Source organism: Sus scrofa, chromosome 3 (assembly GCF_000003025.6).
Source record: "Sus scrofa isolate TJ Tabasco breed Duroc chromosome 3, Sscrofa11.1, whole genome shotgun sequence".
Lineage (NCBI taxonomy): Eukaryota > Metazoa > Chordata > Mammalia > Artiodactyla > Suidae > Sus > Sus scrofa.
The window spans coordinates 129,501,867-129,513,680 of NC_010445.4; positions in this window are offsets into that span (position 1 = coordinate 129,501,867).

The window sequence follows — 11,814 nt, forward strand, 5'->3', positions numbered from 1 at the left end:
TCTGTCTTCCGCAGTTGCTGTCCTCTTACATACAGTCTCATTTTTTATCCTAAGCATCAGTTCCATGTCTGTCACAATAAGTGATCAGTATTTGCTGAATGGATTAATTAGTAAGAGTGAGTATTCAAATAATTCATTACATCATCTGGAATAATTTTAAAGGCATAGACAAGTCTCCCATATTTGGGCAGACTCAACTGGATGGAGGATTGTGGCTTGAAGAAGATATCATTTACGAAGAAGAGACAAAGCAAAAGGAGAGAGAAGGAGATACGACCTTCAAAAAGTGTAAATTAATTTTTTAGGCTTTGGCTTCCATAATGTTAGGAACAAAATACACGCTCTGTCGTGTAGGGCATTGAGAGTTGGGTTATGGAAACGGTGGCACTTCTTCCTACTGAAACTCTATGCCTTGCTGGTTAAGTATGGTAGAGAAACATGGGAGAGGGATAGAGCATAGGAATCATTTCTGTTTGTCACTCAGGTTGAAATGCAAGAATTCTGTGATTGCTCCCTGTCAGTAAGTCGGAAACATTCCTCGAAGGCCTGCTGTGTGGGGAACACTCTATGAGCTACTGTAAATTGGCTCATTTACATATTCATCAGAATTGAGAGTCTCGTACCCTTTTCTGTTAGTAAGATAAATTATTTAAGTCCCTGTCTCACGGAGCCACTGCTTCACACTCTGACTATGGGAAGTCAGTTTGTATTTATTAACTAACTATTCTGTGTTGGGACAGAATAGGAAGAACAGGAAAACATTCTGCCTAAATGGCCTGTAACGTGAATTTCCATGACACGACTGGAGAAAATGTAGTAAAATACAGAGCTGAGTGTCCTGTGGTTTGGCACAGATACATGCTTTTGATATTTAGAGAATGAAAAAGGCTCTGAAGGCAGGAAGGTCATCAAAAGGATTCGTGGAAGAGGGAGAAAGTTAACTGATTTTTGCTACATTCCTACTGTGTGCCAGCTATCATGCTAGACCATTGATGTACATTAGTGAATCCTGCAGGTAATCTAATTATAGCTATCTTATAAAAATGAAAGTCCAATTTTTATAAGAAGTCAACCTAAGAGCCAGAGATGCTTAAATTAATGTAGTTTCATTATTTGGCTAGTGAGGGGCAGTATCAGGACTTGTCCATTTTTTATTCGATGACTATTCTCAATGTGCTCACTAAATAGCAAGTGGATTGAAAAATAAAACCTCATATTTGGGGAGGTTTGAAGAACTTTTTTTTTTTTAATTCGCAAGGAAAGAAACTGTAATAATGGCTGACTTTGAGCAGTTTTGAAAATAAGATTCCATGGGAAGAATGGAGTCTGTGGAGAAGAAGTCCAGGGCTCCAGACTGAGAAAAAATTGGATTGGATGTCACACGTGCGAGCGATTGCGAGTTCTTAGTCCGGGGAAATGATAAACTGACCGGGCCAAAGCAATCAGATTTAGTTGAATCAGCACCAGTGGATTGCTTCTTTATAATGGATGGGGAATAAAACTATTTAAGCCATCGGCTAAGTATTTCCCACTATAAGTTACATAAGCCTAATTGGAAAAGCTCATCAGAGTCATTGGCTTATGGTTTTTCCTACGGCTTCCTGATAATGGGAGTTTCACTTTCTTTTTTTCCTGGAATAAGGAATTGAATCTTTGATAGGAAAGAACCAGAGGACCTTTGCCTCCGAGTTTGAAGGGCCTAGAATTGACGACCATTCCTCGTTGTTGGGAGGGTAGCTGTCTCCAGGAAGGGGCGCATCACGGGCAGTCTCCAGGGGCTCAGGGTTCCCGGGTCGGAGAGCAAGGATCAGACTGCACGGGGGCTCGGCAGGCTGAGCACAGCTTCCCGGCCCAGCTGTCGTCCTCGCGGAGACTGGGGCGAGGCGCCAACACGCACCCGGAGAGCGAGCCTCCATTAGCCAGATGGAACCTCAAGCTGTTGCCAGACTCGCTGTTTCAACCTACGCTGTGAAATGATGCACTGCCAGACACGGAAATGTGGGCCGTCAGCACGACCCTGGAGAGCTGGATGGACGGCCAGGATACTGATATGACGCCATTCTCTAGAGATCGATAGACTTCCAGGGAGTGGTTTCGGGTACCAGCACTAGCCATCACCACGTGTCTGCTCCCCTCTGGCTCATCAGAGCCGTTTCTGAGCAGCTTGGCAGGACAGATCCCCAGCTCTGAGATCCCGGAGGGCAGCCAGAGGATTGAAAGTGCCCATTCTGGGTCTGGCACTGGGGGCACGTCCTCAGCATCGGGGGCAGCGGCAGCTCCACGGAGGAGACAGGACTGGGCACATCTGCTAGCAGAGGGCAGAGGAAGGCAGGATATGGAGTCTGGCTTCTGGGAGGCATGGCTGCAGGACTCCAGCCTGGTGGGGGACCTTCACCGAGTGGGAGAACATTCTGCCTGCCTGGGGCTCAGGGGGCTGCTGGGGCAGCCGCTTTCCCAGGAGGAGCCCAGCAAGGCAGAGTGCGAGGTCTTTCTGCTTCCTGCCCTCAGCTCCTGACAAGTGGAGACCCAAGTGCCTCTGGAATGAAAAACACATTTTCAGATGATGGAAGCTGAGCTGCAGAGCAGTTCCTGTCCCTGGCCACTCCCCCCCCCACCCCTCTAAGTGCAGCCTCTTCTGCTCACCGCCCCCTCCCCACAAACATAGGTCCCCTTCTGCTTTCCCCTCATTTGTCCTGAGTGTTCTGAACTTGCGTTCTTCAGCTCTTCACCTCTGACCAGTGTCTTTACATCCCATCACTGCAGTATTTCACTTTTTTTTATGTTTGGTATTACATTGGGACACACTTCAGATAAAAAAAAAAAAAAAAATTGAAAGTAGACCCCAAAAGACCTAGATTCTGTTTTCTTAGATGACTCAAGTTTGAACCCATTTGCATTTTGCTTTAGCCCTCTCTCTCCCCCTCTCTCTTTCTCTCTCCGTCTCTCTACCCCCCACACGCAGTTACATATTTTTCCTTCTGAATCATTTCAAGATAAGTTGCAGATGACATGTTTCTTTACCCCAATACTACAGCATAAGTTTTCAAAAGTAAAGAACAGTTTCTCATAAACAAGGTGCATGCAGTTGATGATATATTTCTAGAATGTAATCAACAGCCCTTATTAAAATATTACCAGTTGAAGACCACAGGCCAGTTAGGTTGTAGACTATCTCCCAGTTTGGCTGTGGACTGCACCCTTCCGAGGGCTTAGATTCTCATTTCCCAGCAGGAGTCCAATCAAGCGTGTGCTGAGCCCTGCAAGGTGCAGATGCTCAGAGGTGCGTGCTGCCCATCAGTCTTGTGACTGGCAGTGCAAGCTTCAGTCGGCTTCCTTTGACCATGAGCACCAGACGCATGGCCAGGGTGGCAGCTGGACAGTGGTGGTTCAGACTTCGTGTCCCCAGAGTAGCACCCCTGGACAAGCCAGTTGGAGGCGGACCCCCATTCTCACTGCTCAGATATTGTCTCTGAAGGTGACATTGTTCATCTTTTTGCTGTGCTGCTTGCAATCTCAGCTTCTGCCTTTCCTCATCATGTGTTGGGGAACATCCTGTGAGGCTGTCCACTGAGTGGGGGTGCCCGGAACCAGGCATTCTTCGCAGCAGGTACTCCAGCTTCATCCGGGATGACTTCCCTGGGCCACCTCGCCCGGGGGATCACCAGCTGCCCTTCCTCTCTGCTCTCCTAGCCCTATCCACACAGCTTCACCATCACTCTGGGAACGTGACGTGACATTTCATACCACCCCTGAGTTTTAAATTATTCTGCTGCCTGGAGTGATATTTCTCACTGAACTGCTTGGCAGAGCCACACTTACTTTTCAAGTTCCAGTGCAAATGTCACTTCCTCTGTGAAGTCATCCCTAACTCCACGAGGGAGAATTAATTTCCCTCCTCTGTAATCCCATAACGGTTTATACATGATTATAGTGTAGTAGCATGTGGCACACAACACACCGTGTAATAGCTCTGTGTCTTCCAAGTCCTTAAAACCAGGGCTAGTGCATAATCTAGAAAAGCATAGTATTAGGGCATAATCTAGGAAAGCATAGTATTAGGGCTATAGCGTAATCTAGAAGCGCATAGTAAATGGTCACTTCTTTTCTCTCTTCTCCTTCTCCTCCCCTCCCCTCCCCCTCTCCTCCTCCTCCTCCTTCTTCCTCTTTTCTAATGAAAGCTTCCTCCCCAAAATTCAACCAGAAGCCTATCCAGCTTGTATGTGAGCTCTTCACAGCAGCCAGGCTAACCACCCACTTTCAGCACTTGAGAGGAGGAAAGACCCACCTCTGTTCCCCCACCCAGCTCAGCCCTCGTAGTATCTGCTCTGCTATTGGCAGACTAAGCGGGAAATTCCAAATCAGTCATGTTGGGGCTTGAGATTTCAAAAAATTTCTCTTGAGCAATGCTCATTTGTGAGTGTTCTTTATTTTGAGCTAAAGAGCTAATGGATTAAATGGCACATTTGGCTTTTGGTGAGAGGCGGAATGCCTTAACCTCAAAGCAAAACCAATAGGGGACATTCTGGATGAGGGCTGAGCTGCCTTAAAAACAAGAATAATAAAGGAAAAGGAACCTCGGGGAATGCCATGAATTCAGCCCTGGTTAAACTCAAGAATGCCTGTGTCCCCATGTTGGGTCACCCCAACTATCCCAAGGATGCAAAACACAGTCAAAAGAAATTGAGGAGAAAGCAGAGTGGATTAGAAATAGTGCGTATGTAGAGAGCACTTTTGTCCTTCGCACCTTGCCGTGTCCGGACATTCCCCTTGTCAGTGGTCCAGAGGTGGTTCTAGGGTAGAGCCCATTTTCCTCCCAGCGAGAATAAGGCAGGGCATACGGGTGGCATGTTTGCGAACGTTGTTTTGCAGACCTGGCCATGCACACTAGGTCAGGGTCACAGGGAGGGTGGAGGAGATGGGGTGGCTGATGAATGACCAACTTTCGAGATAAGATGGAGTGGACTCCAGGGAGGGCCAGAAACCTCCACGTCTGCCTTTACCTGAAAGCCAGTAGCCTATGTCCCCGCCCAGGCTTGCTCTATGGGCCTTTTCACGTGGTGCTTCCCCACTGAGGCGCTCCTGACACTTCCAGGCACGTTTGAACTGTGTTTCCTTCTCCTGCCTTCCTCACCAGTGTCTCCCGGACAAGTCCGCTTCCTCTGCAAGCAGAGGGGGAAAAAGTTGTGAATCTGTTGGAATATTCGGGTGTTCTCTCTTGGGGATGCCGGAGGGGACAAACACTGGAGTGGTCAGAGCCACCGTGGTTTAACTGTCTTCACGTGACAGGCGTGTGTTTTCACTTACATGTCGTGTTTACTCCGTTTAATAAAATAAGAAAATTATCATGTCCCAATGACCAGTCATTGATAACGTAGGCTTCCGGTCTCGCTAGGGACTCCATCCAGCCTCCAAATGTGTTTTGATAATTGAAATGTGTTATTTCTTGTCTGGTTATTACAGCGGGAGCAAACAGAACGCTGGTTTTTCCTAATTCCATCAGCCTCGTCTTCTGGAGTGATCAAGAGTCAGTAACCCCTTCTAGAAACAAAGTTTAGTTGATTCCAACAAATTCTTACCCTCTACACAGCTGCCTATCCTACAGACAATCAGGATCTGTCCCCCTCACCCTGTGTAACTTCTCTTCTAAAAAAAGACTACCTTCTGAACAGAGCCCACTGCGTTCATCCTACCTCTATCTCTCTCTCTCTCTTTTTTTTTTTTTTTTTTTTGTTTCCTTTTTACAGCTCCACCTGGGACATAAGGAAGTACTAGGGCCAGAGGTCAAACTGGAACTTCAGCTGGGGCCTATGCCACAGCCACAGCAATGCCAGATCTGAGCCACATCTGTGACCCACACCATAGCTCATTGTAACGCCCAATCCTTAACCCACTGAGCGGGGCCAGGAATAGAACCTACCCCCTCATGGATACCAGTCAGGTTTGTTGCCACTGAGCCTCAACAGGAATGCCACATGCTGACTTCTACAGCTGTTTTATAATGAATGGCATTTCTCATTTTGTATAAGATCCATATTTTTTGTTTACAAAATATCGATTTAAAATCGCTGTTATTGGTCTTCGTTGTAGGCTATATGCGAAACGAAAGGACCGATGACCAAGTTTTACCACATGAGTAAGAGACCCAGGGTCAGCCTCACCTGGGATGTCTCCTTTCTCCCAGTGTTGGGTGTTAAGAACAACACAGATTGCTTCTGTCTTACAGTCTCCTGCTGTCAACTTTCTAAACCCTTCTGGGTGACCTGGCGACAAAGCTCCTCTAGATAATTGAATGTAATGAGAGATCTGGAATTTATCTAAAACTGGGGAAACATTGCAATAAAGGACATTATTGGGACAAATGGCGGCATTTGATTATAAATTGTCAATTAGTCGCTAGTTTTGCAATATTGTTAAATTTGGTGATTTGTATAATTGTATCGTGATTATGTAGGAGAACAGTCTTATTCTTAGAAAAGACACACTGAAGTGTTTAAAGGCAGAGACACAGAGTCTTTAACCTATTACCAAATAGTCCAGAAAAAAAAAAAAACCTATAAATACACACAACACAACACACACATACACAGAAAAGTTGAGAATGCTGTGGGCAAAATATAAACAACTGGTGACTATGGGAAAAGGGGGTGACATTTTTGAATTGTTTGCAAACTCTTCTGTAAACTGAAATTATATCCATTTTTTTAAAAGAGCATAGGAAATCTTATTTCCATTTTTCACTTTTTCCCTGCATGTGCCCTCTTTTAAAAATCACTTTCATAAATTGAATAAAAATTCAATTAAAACTGTAAAGATGGTGTTCTGCAGGGTTTTTTAGCTCCCTCAAATGCTGCATTTAAAAATAATATTTGCTTTTAACATTTCAATTAAAATATTTAGAAAATAGAGGAAAAATAGCATAATATTTTGCTCAAGAATATGCTTTGATTTTGGTCTCTTGCATCCATCCCACCCTTTCTCTCGGTTGGGTTGAAAACACATTACTTTGGTGTCTAGGCTGTTCATAATCACACAGGATAAACACAGTCTCTAACCTCGATTCTTAAATATTCATCTACCACCTCCCTACTTTAAGTATCCCATAAACCCACTCACAATTGAAAGAATTTTAGCCATCCTTCCCTTGTGAAAAAAGAAATATTATCTGGTTCCAGTTATCACAATCTCCAATAAAATATGGGTTCCATGTTTGAAATATGTTTATTAAGCAGGGAAGCACCTGGATGTTACAATTTTCCTCGTGCAGGAAACGCTGGGATCCGGGTTTGCTATGGCGATGTGCCACCACTCCGACTGAAAATGCAAAATGAGGGTTTCTTCTTTTCTTTTCTTTTTTGAATAGGTCCTTGGGGTTTAGGGGCAGGGCAGAGAAACGGCTGAAACCTGAAGTGGAGACGGTTTTTCCTGGGATCAGATGTGCTTTCTTGGTTGACCTCACCGGTCTTCTCCCAGAAACTCCTTGCTTTGCACACCGACTTGCTTCCGAGATTCCTCACCTTTGCAGAGGATCCCTCAGCCCACCGAGGGGTCAGCTTTAGGCTCCATATGCATCACACGGATCTACACTCTTTCCTTCAGAAAAAGAAGTCAACAGGCTCTTAGCTCGGGCCACGTGGTGATGCCTCCTCCTTCAGGCTGGCCAATCTCTTCCTTGTGCTGCTTCCTGCTTTAGTGTTTGTCTCCAAGCCCTAAATGAGATCCTCGAAGCAGCCCAGGCTTCATGGCAGCGGGAGTGGGAAGGAGTCAGCCTTTGAACGTGGAGATGTTTCCTTCCTTTCTCTGCCCTCCCCTCCTTTTCTTTTTTTTAAGACATCCACCTTCCCTGCTCAAATGCCAAATCATTTCAAAGTTCAATGAAGACCTCTCCTCTCTGCACTCCCTTCTTATTTCACAGGGAGACTCTCTTAAATGAGAGGGAAAGTTTATTGAGTGGCAGGAATCAGACCAGCCCCCAGTGAAGCCAAGTGGAGCTGTAGACAAGCAGCCCAACTCTCCCTCCGTGCCTCCTCCATCCTCAAGAAGCATAACAAAACCCCCCAACACAGGCCCTGGTAATCTCCTTGCTTTAGCTCAAAACAGGGGTGAGGGCAAGCTGCCCTCTCATTATAGTCTTGGTCTCAAGGTTAGAATTCGACCCTGAGGGTAAGGAGCTGTCAATTAGAGATAAGGCGAAGCCCTGCCTTCTGAAAGCTGGACCCGTCTCCTAGCAACCCCTGCATTCAGGCCGAGGCCCTCAGCTCCGCCAGCCCCTCCAGAGTCATCCTGAAGACAGTGAAATAACCTTTTCAGTTTGAGCAGATGCATGAAGAGTTCTGCTTCCTCCATCCTCCTTGGAGTCTGGGTGACATTTGACTAGAAAAAGGTTTGAATCTGGAAAGAATTAAGATTTTCTCTTCCAGTTGTGCCGTTTCAAAGGGAAGGTTGAATAGAAGTATCTGGCCCAACAATCAGAAAATCTAAATGCAATCTGAGGCTGGATACCTTGGGCTGGCAGATATGAGCCTGTCATGTTTATGTATCAGTGGAGAGCCTGCCCCAGAGCTGCCTGTTTCATGCTTAGGAGGAATTTGCCAATGGTTGGGAGTGGAGTGGCCATGGTTACCAGGGGAACCCTGCCTTTCTTTATCCAGCATGGCAGGGCATATAGAAAGCCAACAAGCATAAATCCTATTAAGAAAAGCACGGGGTTATGCATCATCGATGTAGGGAACAACCCAGAATTTACCACTCGAATACATACTTGGTGCAAACACACACACACACACATTCCTTCGAGCTGTCTGCTCACTAGATTTGGGAATCGCGTTGTTGATTTTTCTAATCTTGAGCAGAGTGAGGATGACAAAATACTGGGAGATTATGAGGGGGAGGGGGAAAAGCCAGCCTTGGATTTTCCACTGGTAACTCCAATAACAAAGGGATACCTCGGAAATGTTGTAAAAATAGCAGATGCAAAATCCCCAGCCTGCGGCAGGGTGTAAATTAGGCACTCCCCTCAGAATTAAAGATCTGGCTTAACAAAGCTCTTTTGTAGGATAAGAGCCTCCTGGGTTCCTAGCACACACCCGAGCCCCAGCCATGTGTTCAGAAGGCTCCTGACACATGTGTCCTCAGCCGCTGCCTCAGACCAGCCCTGCTTCTGCCCTCATGAAACTGGGGCCTCGTTTATGTGCCCTGGTCCCTGTATTTTACATCTGCACATATATCAATGAAGTCATTATCTTTTATGCCCTGTGTATTTACATTATTATCAGGTATGTTTGGGGACAGTCATCAGTTAGCCAAGAAACAAACAACATCAATGTCAAGCTGGTTCACCGTTGGGTCTTGGGTAGAGGAACTAAACTGCCTTCTGGGAAAAGCTAGTTTTCTAGTAGAAGAATGCAAATTAGCTGTCTCCTTGGTGGCTGTGAGTTTATGGACAAGAAGAACAGTTCTTTATTACGCAGCACGATAAATAAGAAATGCTCCCCCTCCAACCTGAACAGCTCTGTGGTGGATTTATTTCCCCCTCCCCAAGTCTCAGCCTGCAGATGAATTCCTCATTAAGCTCAGATGCACTTGTTTTCCTATTACCTCTTGTCAACATCACAACACACAGAAAAGCTGTTTTTGAAAGCGAGGGGAAAAGGCTTGAAGAACTTTGAATGAATCTTTGTGTGTGTCTGTGAATGGTAGGTATAGGCGATTCTGTTTGGGTTTATTTTCAAGATTCCAGCTTAAAAAAGAAAAACCTGGCAAATACATCACAAGACACCCTGTACCTTAAAATCAAGTTATATGTAATACACAGACATTAACATTTTCTCGTTAACAAGGAAGACAGTGCTGCTGCTTCCTACATGGTTTCACGAGGTGGGGACAACTACTTAGGTTATTTTCTTTGTAATTCCACGTCAAACGTATTTAAAGCAAAGTCGGTGTAAATATACCCACCATTAGGACATTTTTACAAATATTGCCATTGTTGATACTTTTTAATAATATTTTAGTTTCCCTAGCATGAAGAATAGCTCTGTGTTTGTAACATGCTAGTTGACGCTGCATTGAATACAGTAACAAGAAATGGACTTAAAAAAAAAAAAAAAAAGAATCCCCAATAGCAATCAGCCTCTACTTTATTAAACAGCAGACCAATAATCGCCCCAGAACTCTGTGGCAGACTGTCACTGCTGGTTCCCTAGGAGATGACGGAAGTTAACCTCTTCCCTGCTGCAGGAATTGAATCCTTTCTCTGAGCGTCATCATGAGGCCCCCGGCCTGCCTGCGCCTCATTCATCCGTGGCCAAGAGCTTCAGTGTCAAAAGCCTTTGGGTCTGTAAAAAGGTCAAAGATCAGGCTGTATCCAGGTGCAGATTTGATTCCTCCTGGGCTGGGTGAGTACCTCGTCTTACGAAGTTTTTATTATGGGATGATGCACGTATAAGGACACATCTGTAGTTACCAATGATCAGGATTAGGCAGATCTTTACTCCCCATTCTTATTGAAGAAGCTGATGTCTGCTGACGTGAACGACACACAGGACCAGACCGCATTTCCAGAATCGGATTTAAGACATGCAAGAGTGCATTTCAGTGTATGCTTTCATTAAAAATACCACTCTGAAAAAATATGATTTGCTTTCTAACTATATTATTTACCTATATATTTATTTTTGTATAAATACATATACCTATGAGTAAGTATCCTGAAAGAGTATTTCTTTATGAAATCAGACCAGAGATCTCCAGAGATCTCCCTTCAGAGTTGCCTGTTGGGGAATGCTGCAGTGGAGATTTAGGGCAAGAGTGAGAAGACCACATTTTTTACTGGCTCTAGGTTTGCTAAATGACCTTGAATAAGTCCCAGCTCTGCCTATGAAGAGGAGGCTCAACCGAAGCGAAATATTTGAAAGTGATAATGAACGTTAAACTCTTATGCAAATATAGGCCATTATCTCCATACTTTCATGTCTGCTTTGCAAGGCATTAAAAATTTTATATCTCAACATTATTCAGTAGAATTGCCAATCTTAAAAAAGCACAAAAACAGTACCGAGTTAGTTTCATTGTTTACAAATTTATTTCCGGCTACTTACCCCCTAAATGGCCCTTCCACAATCAGAGAAGCCTCACTTAATGACCACACATCATTGAAATAGTTTTCTAAATTGGCAAAGTTAGTGTTCTCTATATTGTTTGGTTTTTCTTGTCCAAGAAAGATAACTAAGTTATTTAATTCCGGGAGCGGTAACCTTATGTCTAACCATACTTTTGATATTTTGTCAGCTGACTCATGAACTCTAGCTTTTGCCCTCTTATCATTGTCCTTTGCATTATTATAATTGTTCACGATTATGTTGACAAGTTTGTTTTTTTTTTTAACCTTATAGGATGTTCCTAATCTGAAAAGCGATTCCTATAGCCAGACATAGCAGTTGGAGATTGAAAAGCTATAATGAAACAGAGAACCTTACAAAGGAAGGTATTTATCCCAGAAAAGGATCTTTGATAAGACGCACAACCCTACACATGGGCTTCTCCTGAAATGTGTTTAAACTAAATCTTGTTCCTGGTTCCTAGTTCTTAATTTTTAGAAGAGAATTCTGCTCCTGAACTTTTTCTGAGTCAAAACCATGAAGCCATGGTAACATACAGTTCAAAGAATTAAGTCAGGTGAACTGACTGCTCTCTTTGGAAAAATATACAAAGACTCAATTACAAAGGCCTTGTCTGACTCTTATTCATGATTTCATTCTTTTGCAAATTCCTGTTGAAAAGAGCCTGCAGTTAAAAATGCATGTATTTGTATCGACA